Here is a 12,791-nt window from a genome sequence, read left to right as displayed (position 1 = left end):
GACCTCATGTGCAAATTGCGCATTTAAGTTACCTGTGAACCGGATGGTCTTGTAATTACACAGCCAAAGGAGGATTGATTGATGCTGTCTGACATTCAGACAGGCCCAGATTGGCATTATGCATGGGATTTACGACCAGATTTAGACCTTATGCGCCTTGATGAAATCTACTACATTGTGCTCTCTTTCTGGAAAAACAAAATGGTTCGGTCATGCCTGAAGCGGGATTGCATTGCATTTCTCATTTCTGCCCATTGGTTAGGAACTTAAACTACGAGAAGAAACTGATAGTCAAACCAGGATTTGAAACTGTGATATACAGGAATGTGTATATAGGACCAGACCACTGTGTGTTAGCAGTCCAATTAACAAGTAAACAACAATAATAGGCTTTACTGATAGGATACCCCACATTTCAATAGCAAAGACAGATCAGGTTATCTGGGAGGATGCTGGGCCCTGGCTGGAAAATGTGCTGGACGTGAATGATTGGATTACCATAACAGATGGTTCTAAATTCTCCCCCACATTGCATGTTTGGTGTGTTCCATTCTATTGGGCTGCCCCGGCCCAGTGGGGTGTTCATGGTGTTGACAGATCTATGCCTCTATTGCAGATGATCTCATTGCCAGTTGTTGATTCCCCGCTGCTTCAGGGCCTTCCTGTTACACTGTGGGCTAAAAATAAGTAAGGAAGCTGAAGAAAAATGGCCATGGACCACTGACGGGCTGACTTCCCTGGATCGTCTCAAACACTCCCTATCTACATCTCCCTGTTTAGGTTTACCGGGTCATATGAAGCTGTTTAACCTATTTGTCTGTGAAAAAATTGGTTAATGTCTTCTGTTTTGACACAGGACCATGGTGGGAAGCAGCGGCCAGTGGCTACTGAGGCTGTTCTGGCTTGTGCAGATATTGTTGCCTTGTGGCCTCTCACTGTTCATGTTCCACATGCTGTTCATTCTCTCATCTCACAGGCTAAGACAGCACATTTGCACCCTGCTAGGTTACTGCACTACCAAAACATTGTCCTGACAATGTCTCATGTTACGCTAAAGAGATGCACTGTTCTGAACCCCGCTACCATTTTGCTAACAGATGATGATGGTGACCCTCACGACTGAGCTGCCATAGTAGAAGAAGTCAGTAAGCCACGACCCGACCTCTCAGACACACCCATTGATAATGCTGATGGCTCAGCCCGGCGTTCCCCCAAAGGGGATCCCTTGGTAGCGTATGCCGTAACATCAGCATTAGATTTATCCAGTTCAGGGTTGTGTGTGTATGTGGGGAGGGGTAATAGATTTGTCCAGTTCAGGGTTGTGTGTGTATGTGGGGAGGGGTAATAGATTTGTCCAGTTGAGGGTTGTGTGTGTATGTGGGGAGGGGTAATAGATTTGTCCAGTTGAGGGTTGTGTGTGTATGTGGGGAGGGGTTATAGATTTGTCCAGTTGAGGGTTGTGTGTGTATGTGGGGAGAACAAGTATTTGATACACTGCCGATTTTGCAGGTTTTCCCACTTACAAAGCACTTAGAAGTCTGCAATTTTTATCATAGGTACTCTTCAACTGTGAGTGATAGAATCTAAAACAAAAATCCAGTAAGTCACATTGTATTTAGGTAACTGTTAGTCACATTGTTTTTAAGTAATAAATTTGCATTTTATTGCATGACATAAGAATTTGATACGTCGGAAAAGCAGAACTTAATATTTGGTACAGAAACCTTTGTTTGCAATTACAGAGATCATACGTTTCCTGTAGATCTTGACCAGGTTTGCACACACTGCAGCAGGGATGTTGGCCCACTCCTCCATACAGACCTTCTCCAGATCCTTCAGGTTTCAGGGCTGTCGCTGGGCAATACAGACTTTCAGCTCCCTCCAAAGATTTTCTATTGAGTTCAGGTCTGGAGACTGGCTAGGCCACTCCAGGACCTTGAGATGCTTCTTACGGAGCCACTCCTTAGTTGCCCTGGCTGTGTGTTTCGGGTCGTTGTCATGCTGGAAGACCCAGCCATGACCCAACTTCAATGCTCTTACTGAGGGAAGGAGGTTGTTCACCAAGATCTCGTGATACATGGCCCCATCCATCCTCCCCTCAATACAGTGTAGTCATCCTTACAGTTGAAGTGTACCTATGATACAAATTACAGACCTCTACATGCTTTGTAAGTAGGAAAACCTGCAAAATCAGCAGTATGTCAAATAATTGTTCTCCCCACTGTATAGTCCAGACAGAACAATACAGTACATATAGATGTAGTCCAGACAGAACAATACTGTACATCTAAATGTAGTCCAGACAGAACAGTACATATTGCTGTAGTCCAGACAGAACAATACATCTAGATGTAGTCCAGACAGAACAATACATCTAGATGTAGTCCAGACAGAACAATACATCTAGATGTAGTCCAGACAGAACAATGCATCTAGATGTAGTCCAGACAGAACAATTCATCTAGATGTAGTCCAGACAGAACAATACATCTAGATGTAGTCCAGACAGAACAATACATCTAGATGTAGTCCAGACAGAACAATGCATCTAGATGTAGTCCAGACAGAACAATGCATCTAGATGTAGTCCAGACAGAACAATTCATCTAGATGTATTCCAGACAGAACAATACATCTAGATGTAGTCCAGACAGAACAATGCATCTAGATGTAGTCCAGACAGAACAATACATCTAGATGTATTCCAGACAGAACAATACATCTAGATGTATTCCAGACAGAACAATCCATCTAGATGTAGTCCAGACAGAACAATACATATAGATGTAGTCCAGACAGAACAATACATCTAGATGTATTCCAGACAGAACAATACATATAGATGTAGTCCAGACAGAACAATACATATAGATGTAGTCCAGACAGGACAAGCTGGATTACCTGTGCAACTGGAATGGGTTGCAGGTACCGCCTCATGCTACCAGTAGTGACAAGGACTCTAGAAAAATGCAATTCTAGAGAAGAATCAGTCCGAAGGATAAGGAGAGATCAAATGTCTGTGTCCACCATCTGCGAAACCATTCTCTTTTTGGGGGTTGTCTTGATGTTACCTTTTCAGTGCCTATATTGTCACTTTAATTTGCACCAAAACTGGTGACATTGATTCAGAATCGCTTATGCTTCCTAACTGGACAGTTAGATATCACTGAAGTTTAATTGACTTGATGTTACTGTGATGATTACGTGTTCCCTTAGTTTCTTTGAGCGGTGTATTAATTATACTTATTTGTCTGCAAAAGTTTTCTCTGAAGTGAAGACCCCATCAACACCAAGTACAGAATGTGGTAAAAGGTAAGAGAAACCACACCTCTTGGTATAAACAAAGCCTTGACCACATTGACAAAAAAAGCCCCCTTCAATGCACAAAGAGTCAGATAAAACTTGCTGTTCCCCAAGGTACTCAGTCATTCGGCAAGTCATACAGACAGGTCCACTGTTCCAGAATATCTTTTTATCAACCCCACCATCATAACCAATGGTGATTGCTATGTCTGGTAAGACGATCTGATCTATTTTCAATTCATTCATTTTTCTGTTAGAGATTTATTCTTAAGTGGATTAAACTTACATTTTCCTCTAAATCTACAAGAAATACATTATAATGATAAAAACTGATTTATAATCTTCTGCAAATATATTAAAAATTTTAAACAGAAATGTGTAAACAAATGAACTAATCACACACCTGTAGTGTAATGTGCAGGTGTGAGAATAAATAACCTAATTTGGTAAAAACATAATGTTTTGGTCATGCTTGCTGAAGGTTTTTGCTCAAAGTGTTGCTTTTTAAAATAATCAAATATTAAATAATAACGCTTGCAAGTATCACCAGTGTGCGAGCATATTGCAATTTTTCAGAAGAATTTAAATATCAAATTTACATAAGTATTCAGACTCTTCTCTATAGTATTTAGACTCTTCAAATAGAGCTTAGGTACCGCCTATTTCCATTGATCGTCTTTGAGATATTTCAACCACTTCATTGGAATCCATCTTTGGTACATTCAATTGATTGGACAGGACTTGGAAAGGCACATACCTGTTTAAGGTCCCACAGTAAAAAATGCATGTTAGAGCAAAAACCAAGCCATGATGTCGTAGGCGTTCTCTGTTATTTACACCAGACACAGGAGTAACACTGGATTTTAACCATAATTCATGGTATTCATGGTAATCTCCATTGCTTCAGAGGGCCAGCTTACTTTCTGATAAAGCAATGATGTGTACTCTAACAGTCATCTGTAATAAAGTGTAATGCGCAATGATAAACTATGTTGAGAGCGTTTAAAAAAGATTTAGAAGCATTTATTTTAATAATATTGTCGTCAATAACTGTCATGAAAGTGAACTGAAGAATTTGCTTCCTGCTAGATGTAAGACATGTTCATAACAAGTTCATAGGCGCTCTGATGTCATAAGCGTTGTCTGTAACTTATTCTGGACACCAGAGTCACATTTAAACCCCTATTCAAATTCCAGTGAATGTTGTTTTGATGAAGTCAAATAGAATTGAAGGATCTTAACAGTAGGTCTGAAAATGTGAGAACATCTTATTTTAGTATAATATCCATGTAGCTTTAGTTGAACATTAAATAACTCTTTATTAAATACATTGTGATATTAACCCCATCCTTCTCTCCAGTTCTCCAGACTACTGTGTTGACCCTGTTGGGGCTGTGGGGGGCCTGGATCCCCCCTGTCCTGCCCTCCTGCACCACAGGCCAACCAGTAGAGTGCAGTGCTGCCCAGTCAGCTCCCGGGACCAACCTGGCTGGTGAGGGTTTTGATGTGGTCACCATGGAGCGCAAGCAGGCCTATGTGGTGGATGTGGATAACTGGAGGAAGACCCAGAACGGGACCTGTACACTCTGTGTTAACCCTTTCATGGAGGGACAGACTCAGAGACTCCCAGCGGCTGTGGTGGACTGGAGACCCACACAACAATGTCACATGAAGATATCCAGCACGGTCTACGAGTCCAGTGAGGCATTTGTGAGAAACAGTCAAACAGAGGTACTATAACTACTACAACAATGTTTCCTAAAGAGGGACACTGCATTCAATGTAAATACAAAAAAAAATGCAATGATGTGCAAATCCTTAAAAACCCTACATTGTATAGAAAATAGTACAGACAACATCTCTAATGTTGAAACTGAGACGTTTTATTGTTTCTTGAAAAATATATGCCCAGTTTGAATATGATACCAGCAACACTTTTCTAAATTGTTGGAACAGAGGGAACAAAAGACTGGAACAGGTCAAACAGGGAAACGCGCTGTGTCAGGGAAAATCCAAAAATCCAAAAAAAAGGAAAGTAATCTATCAAACCGGTGAAATTGTCAAGATATGTATAAAGTCCAGAAATGCTTCTCAGAATAGATTACAAAACTTTGCATGGAACACAGGGAGATCAGTGGTAATACAGAGGCATCGTGATAGCTAACAAGACACAGTTGTGCATAAATTAGTGAGACAATAGGTGATAGGAGTGGGTGTGGGCAGGTGATAGGAGTGGGTGTAGGCAGGTGATAGGAGTGGGTGTGGGCAGGTGATAGGAGTGGGTGTGGGCAGGTGATAGGAGTGGGTGTGGGCAGGTGATAGGAGTGGGTGTGGGCAGGTGATAGGAGTGGGTGTGGGCAGGTGATAGGAGTGGGTGTGGGCAGGTGATAGGAGTGGGTGTAGGCAGGTGATAGGAGAGGGTGTGGGCAGGTGATAGGAGTGGGTGTGGGCAGGTGATAGGAGTGGGTGTGGGCAGGTGATAGGAGTGGGTGTGGGCAGGTGATAGGAGTGGGTGTGGGCAGGTGATAGGAGTGGGTAAACAATCTGGGTCATTAACAGGAGGAAGGAGTAAACCATCTGGGACATTTACAGGAGGAATTCTGAGTGTCTGAGTGTTCTGAGTGTCTTTTGGCAAAGTTCAATATTCAGGTGAAGAGGGGCGCTGAGTTGTGACAGCATCTCCATGTAAAATCGCTTAAAGTGTAAAATGCCCCGTTTTTATTTTAGAGTAATTCTATCATTGCCATCTATACCACTGAAAGGAATTCAGCATTGATAGGAGTATTTAAATACAATTATAATCCAAGAAAAAATATTTTAACTGTGATTTTGCACATTGCGCAATGCTACTGTAGGCATTTTGCCCCAAGAAAGCATCTGTGCCCCCTCCATTTTTGTTTCCCCATAATCACTGCAAATGTTATAGAAATTAGATATGCTCCCTACTGATGAAAAATGCCCCCACAGTAATTTTGTCCTGGAGCCAGGATTGCTTGTCTCTAAAGTGACATTTCAGCATATTCAGTTGTAATTTTGTCATATTTTATTAATATATTCTCAGGGGTAAAATACCCCTAAGGACATTTTACCCTGAAGGAGAGGGGGCGTTTAGACCCCAGCATCATCACAACAAAAAACAGGATTGCTAAAAAAATATATATATGTTTTTTTTCTCTTAACAAGGACTTAGCCTAAGGCCTTCCTATAGACATATCAAAAATCAGTTTAGAAGTCTAACTTCATCACATCACATGACAATGTAACCCAAAATGAGAAAAATAACATCTACATCTGTCAAAATTGTTTTTGTGGAATTACTCTCAGTGGAGATTTAACAGCAATTTTAATAGATTAGTGGAAACCAAGGAATGTGTGGAAAAACAATGTGGTGTCATTAGGTGATTTGATGGAGAATTAAGGGGGCCTTATAACCCAGAGAGGGCGTTTAGTTCAGGCAAGGTTTTATCCACTGTTTATCACACACAGGCAAAACCAAAGTGATTGGAGTAGGCATCCAGATGATTCTAGGTTGTAACGAGGTAACTGTCACTTTCTGCCACCAGTTCGGCCCCGCCCACAAAATAGGTAATCGCTGTTTATTTAACATAAAAAGGGTCTGTGCACACAGAAATAAATTCAGGACTATGATTTATGATGGCAGACCAGGGTGGTGGTCCCTCTTTTTAAGAAGGGGGACCGGAGGGTGTGTTCCAACTATAGGGGGATCACACTTCTCAGCCTCCCCGGGAAACTCTATGCCAGGGTTCTGGAGAGGAGAATACGGCCGATAGTAGAACCTCGGATTCAGGAGGAACAGTGTGGTTTTCGTCCGGGCCGTGGAACACTGGACCAGCTCTATACCCTCTACGGGGTGTTGGAGGGTTCATGGGAGTTTGCCCAACCAATACACATGTGTTTTGTGGATTTGGAGAAAGCATTCGACTGTGTCCCTCGCGGCATCTTGTGGAGGGTGCTTGGGGAATATGGGGTCCTGGGTCCTTTGCTAAGGGCTGTCAGGTCCCTGTACAACCGAAGCAGGAGCTTGGTCCGCATTGCCGGCAGTAAGTCAGACTTGTTCCCAGTGCATGTTGGACTCCGGCAGGGCTGCCCTTTGTCACCGGTTCTGTTCGTAATTTTTATGGACAGAATTTCTAGGCGCAGCCAGGGGCCGGAGGGTGTCAGGTTTGGGGACCACACAATTTCGTCTCTGCTCTTTGCAGATTATGTTGTCGTGTTGGCCCCTTCTAACCAGGACCTTCAGCATGCGCTGGGACGGTTTGCAGCCGAGTGTGAAGCGGTGGGGATGAAAATCAGTACCTCCAAATCCAAGGCCATGGTCCTCAGTCGGAAAAGGGTGGCTTGCCCACTTCAGGTTGGTGGAGAGTGCCTGCCTCAAGTGGAGGAGTTTAAGTATCTAGGGGTCTTGTTCACGAGTGAGGGAAGGATGGAACGGGAGATTGACAGACGGATCGGTGCAGCTTCTGCAGTAATGCAGTTGATGTATCGGTCTGTCGTGGTGAAGAAAGAGCTGAGCCGCAAGGCGAAGCTCTCGATTTACCAGTCAATCTACGTTCCTACTCTCACCTATGGTCATGAGCTTTGGGTCATGACCGAAAGGACAAGATCCCGGATACAGGCGGCCGAAATGAGCTTTCTCCGCAGGGTGGCCGGGCGATCCCTTAGAGATAGGGTGAGAAGCTCGGTCACCCGGGAGGAGCTCAGAGTAGAGCCGCTGCTCCTCCACATCGAGAGGGGTCAGCTGAGGTGGCTTGGGCATCTTTTTCGGATGCCTCCGGAACGCCTTCCTGGGAAGGTGTTTCGGTCCCGTCCCACCGGGAAGAGACCCCGGGGAAGACCTAGGACACGCTGGAGGGACTATGTCTCCCGGCTGGCCTGGGAACGCCTCTGTGTCCCCCCGGAAGAGCTAGAGGAAGTGTCTGGGGAGAGGGAAGTCTGGGCATCCCTGCTTAGACTGCTGCCCCCGCGACCCGGCCCCGGATAAGCGGAAGAAGATGGATGGATGGACTATGATTTAATTGTCTGGATAGAGGTTTGTCTCTAGTGCTGACAATTAACCACAACATTTGTGGACAGTAAAATATAGCTGAAAGTGTCGTGAGCAACCATTTGTTTTGCTTTCAATCAGGGACAAATTCGTTTCCTATGTAGCAGACAATTGCTTCAGGTAACATTAATGGATTGCAGACAGGCAAGCCCCTTAGATAGTGTGAGAATTATTTCTGATATTTTGCAGAACAGGTGAAAACCGTTGGTTTACTGGGTTGAAACTGGTGACTGAACATGTGCAAAAACGTAATTTTTTATAAATTGTGCACCTTCATTTTTAGTTGCAAATACGATTGTCACACTGTAGAGCCCTGTACATTAATAATATTTTGTATTATTGATATGTCCACTCTATTTGTGTAGGTAGATGTTAGTTGGAAGATTGGTCTGAACATTTGGACCCCCCAGGCAAAGGGGTCAGTCGTGGTGGGGGGTACCCACTCCAGAGCTGCTAAAACAGTCATGGATCAGTCCAAGCAGGACAAGTACAGCTTCATCAAACAGGAAACACACTGCTCCTATTACAGGTGATTTACTTGTTTTAATATAGCTGCATTATTAGTACTACCACTGCTCTCTAGTGGCTTGTTGACACATTACACTCTGTGAAAGTCTGGATTTTAGAGTTTATGTATAGAGGTTGTAAGATGGTATAGTTTATAGAAGATATAATAGGTTAGGTTTCTAATATGACTAAACATAAAGAATTTACTTTTGTTGGTATCCCCAAATGTGGACATTTGTAGTTTAAAATAATGTAATTCCTATTGGCAGGTCTACAATCCATCCAACAAATAAATTTAACCTACATGACTCATTACTAATTAACTCTCCATCTTGTGTTTCCTTAGTTACCGGTTGATTGAGGACCCTCCTCTACATCCTGAGTTTTCTCGCTTCCTGGGTCTCCTCCCTCCCCTCTACACCACCCAGACCAAAGCTGAATACACCCGTTTCCTTGCCACCTTCGGCACCCACTACATCAGGAAGGTTCAACTGGGGGGGCGGGTGAAGAGTGTCACCTCCCTGAGAGTGTGTGAGGCATCCCTGAAGGGTTACAAAGAGAATGAGGTGACGGCCATTTAAAAATAGAATGAAGTTACATATATTTATATTTTCTAAACATTTTACATTATGTTCTTCTTTTCTTTTTTGAAGGTCAAGGACTGTCTGGAAGCTGAGGCCTCTGTTGGCACTAGTACTGGATCAGCCGAAGTCAAAACAGAGACCAAGTTCTGCAAGAAGGACCTTAAAAGTCGTGACACCAAAGAGAGTTTCAGCAGCATGTTTAATGACAGGTTTGATTGATTTGATTGATTCCCAATGTGGTGCTTGTTGTTGTGGAACAGGACTAATAATAATCAACTAACAAACAGGTTTACTGAGGTGGTGGGGGGACAGACGGATGGAGCAACTGACCCTGCTCTTCTCCAGGACGGGTGGAACCTCCAAGGGCTTCACTGATTGGGCAAAAACCCTGAAAACTGTTCCAGACATCATCAATTACTCCCTCCACCCCCTCCACCTTTTGGTGAAGCATGCCAGTAAGAGGGCAGGGCTGAAGAAAGCAGTGGAGGACTACATCCTGGAACACGCCCTGGTCAAGCACTGCTCTGGGAAGTGTAAGAGTGGCTCCAACCCCAGTGCCCATGACTCCTGCCAGTGTGTGTGTCAGGCCAACAAGGAGATGACCAGCCAGTGCTGCCCGCAGGAGAAAGGCCTGGCCCGACTAACGGTCACCATAAAATACGCCAGGGGCCTCTACGGGGACACCTTCACCGGAACCGATGGCTTTGTCAAGGTATGATTGCTTAATCTGAATATTTAAATGGGTATTACATTTTAATTAGTGCACTTTAAAACTGATCCAGGATTTGACACTAAGTCATACTTCCTATCCCCATCCCTTATACTTCACAACAAAACTAGTGATGGGATCCTCGTATTGTGGTTTTTAAAATCAGAAACTGTAGCTTTAAATCCAGTTTACTCTTTTTGTGAAGGTGTTCATGGGTAATGATGCCAAGCAGACTGGTGTGATCTACAACAATGACAACCCCAGATGGAACACAGTCTTTGACTTTGGCACTGTCAAGCTCTCCCTGGCCAGTGAGCTCAAATTTGCTGTGTACGACAAAGACAGCACCTGGTATAAGTGGTGGGATGACCTTCTAGGGCAGTGCATCATTCGGCCTATCAAAGCAGGGTCTTATAACAATGAAATGTGTTCACTAAATCATGGCAACTTGTTCTACTCCTACATGGTTGAATGTGCCCCAGGACTTGGGGGCCCAACCTGTGGGGAGTATGTCTCTTCTCCGATGAACTCTGACCTTTCTGGCATCTACACCTCCCGTAACGCCCTGAACATGACCCAGGATCTACTGGCTCACATCAGGATGGGCCGGCCCCCAGTAGACCCGTTGGCCTTCATGATGAAGCAGAAAGCAAATGATCACCCTCGTCTCTCTGCCCTCAATGAGCTGTGATCAAAACCTATTTTTATGTAGGTTATTTCTAACCTCTTATTCTGAGGCAGAAGCAATTTTACTTTGGTCATTAAAGGAAAAAAAACCTCAAAAAACATTTCAACAAAAACACCAAAGCCTATTCTATGTTTTTAGAAAAGCAATGGTTCACTTACACTTTCATAGCATTAACCAAACGTGAATGTGACGCTTTTAACTCTTTCTGTGTTAATTCACTCTAGACTGACCCAATGACTTTGTGCTAGCTACCCCTGCAATAAAAATGCAATTTGATTTAAGGTATTAATAACTGTTTGTCCATCACATTAATGAACTGACTCTAAACTAAAGACCTATTGTTTTTGTGTTCACTTTAATGGACACTACTTTCTAAATACATAAACTTTATTTCAACAAAAACAGCTTTGTTGACTTCACTGTTCAACTGCCCGACTTGGCCAGTTCATTGATTTTGGATGTAACTTTCCAGTAAAGGTTTATATTCAATCAATAATCAAATGTATTCATAAAGCCCTTTTTGCTGGACAGCAAAAGTGGAGCCGGCCAAGAAGAGCAAATGTCTCTTACTGAGTGAGTGACTGCCTGCCTGCCTGCTTGTTAAACTGCCCATTGTTAAATAGTATAGTGGTTAGAGATGCAGACTGCCACATTGGCCACCGGTGTTTGATCCTCGCCACGGACAAAATACATTTGGCATTAGGATTTGTTCAGGATAGACTGAAACTTCCCTGGGTACAGGCTTCAGTAGCTGCTAGTTGATTGCCTTCACCTGGCATCTCAGGTCTGAATCAGTCCCATATTATTAATAGAGGATAAAGCCTGAAATGTTTCGGCCCTCCAGGACTGGAATTGAATAGCCCTGTGATAGACAAACTGCACAGACAAGGAAGATATTGCTCCACATTTCGATTTACATACTGTAGTTCACATAGCATAGTAGTTGGCTATTCAACTGCCATTGTTTTCTAAAGAAACAAACCAGTCATGGATTGATTGGGGTCGTTGTTTTCATAAAGGTACTGAATAGCTATTAGCTAGCCATCTACTGTAAACTCTAATTTAACACGTTGAATGTAGTGTAGCAACCCTGTTATACCTCTTCTTGGTTTGGATGTTAGTTAACTCATATCGAGGCCACCCCAAACTATTTTTGTTTGGGGTGGTCTCAAAGGGTTTCAACAACAAGCCCCTGGAGGTTCAGGCGAGGTGTTGGAGGGCTTGGCTGGACCTGAGGCTCCCCAGCCAGGGGGCGGCGATCGGCCAGGCCTCTCGTTCCTTCCCGCTGGTCCCAGCTCCCAGATTACCAGTTCCAGTCCACTGCCCTGTGCCTCCAGTTACAGTCCACTGCCCTGTGCCTCCAGTTCCAGTCCGCTGCCCTGTGCCTCCAGTTCCAGTCCGCTGCCCTGTGCCTCCAGTTCCAGTCCACTGCCCTGTGCCTCCAGTTCCAGTCCGCTGCCCTGTGCTTCCAGTTCCAGTCCACTGCCCTGTGCCTCCAGTTCCAGTCCACTGCCCTGTGCCTCCAGTTCCAGTCCACTGCCCTGTGCTTCCAGTTCCAGTCCACTGCCCGGCGCCCCGCCCTCTCCCCGGGATGTTCCCGGTTGTGTAGTCGGGAGCCCGCGCCTTGTGAGGGGGGCAATGTCACATCCTGGCTATAAGGATGCCCTTGGGTATCTTTATGTTGGTCTAGGGGTGATAGTCAGGGCCTGACAGAAGTGATGCCTCTAGGCATCTCTGCGCCTTGGCATTGTTTGTCCCCAATAAGAGGCAGCTGCCCTGCGTTGCCTCTAATTGGGGATCCTGTTTAAGTTCAATCTTTCCACAGTCCATGTGGATTATGGCTTATGCGTTTGTGCTTTATGTTCTCATTTGCGACCTCCCCTTTTTGTTGTTTTGTTTCTGAAACAAAGGGATGACAAACTTCCATGTCACCCT

At 44.2% G+C, this 12,791-nt stretch overlaps 1 protein-coding gene and 1 pseudogene across 1 annotated transcript in view; one reads left to right on the top strand and one right to left on the bottom strand.

Moving 5' to 3' along the window:
• The window catches only part of LOC114830380 (endonuclease domain-containing 1 protein-like), a 121,140-nt gene that overhangs the window by 65,452 nt on the left and 42,897 nt on the right, over nucleotides 1–12,791 (bottom strand). The gene's annotated exons all lie outside the window — the stretch shown is intronic.
• LOC105008567 lies at nucleotides 3,156–11,141 on the top strand (annotated as a pseudogene).

This window comes from Esox lucius, chromosome 24 (assembly GCF_011004845.1).
Source record: "Esox lucius isolate fEsoLuc1 chromosome 24, fEsoLuc1.pri, whole genome shotgun sequence".
Taxonomy (NCBI): Eukaryota; Metazoa; Chordata; class Actinopteri; order Esociformes; family Esocidae; genus Esox; species Esox lucius.
This window is presented reverse-complemented; position numbering and strand designations above follow the sequence as displayed.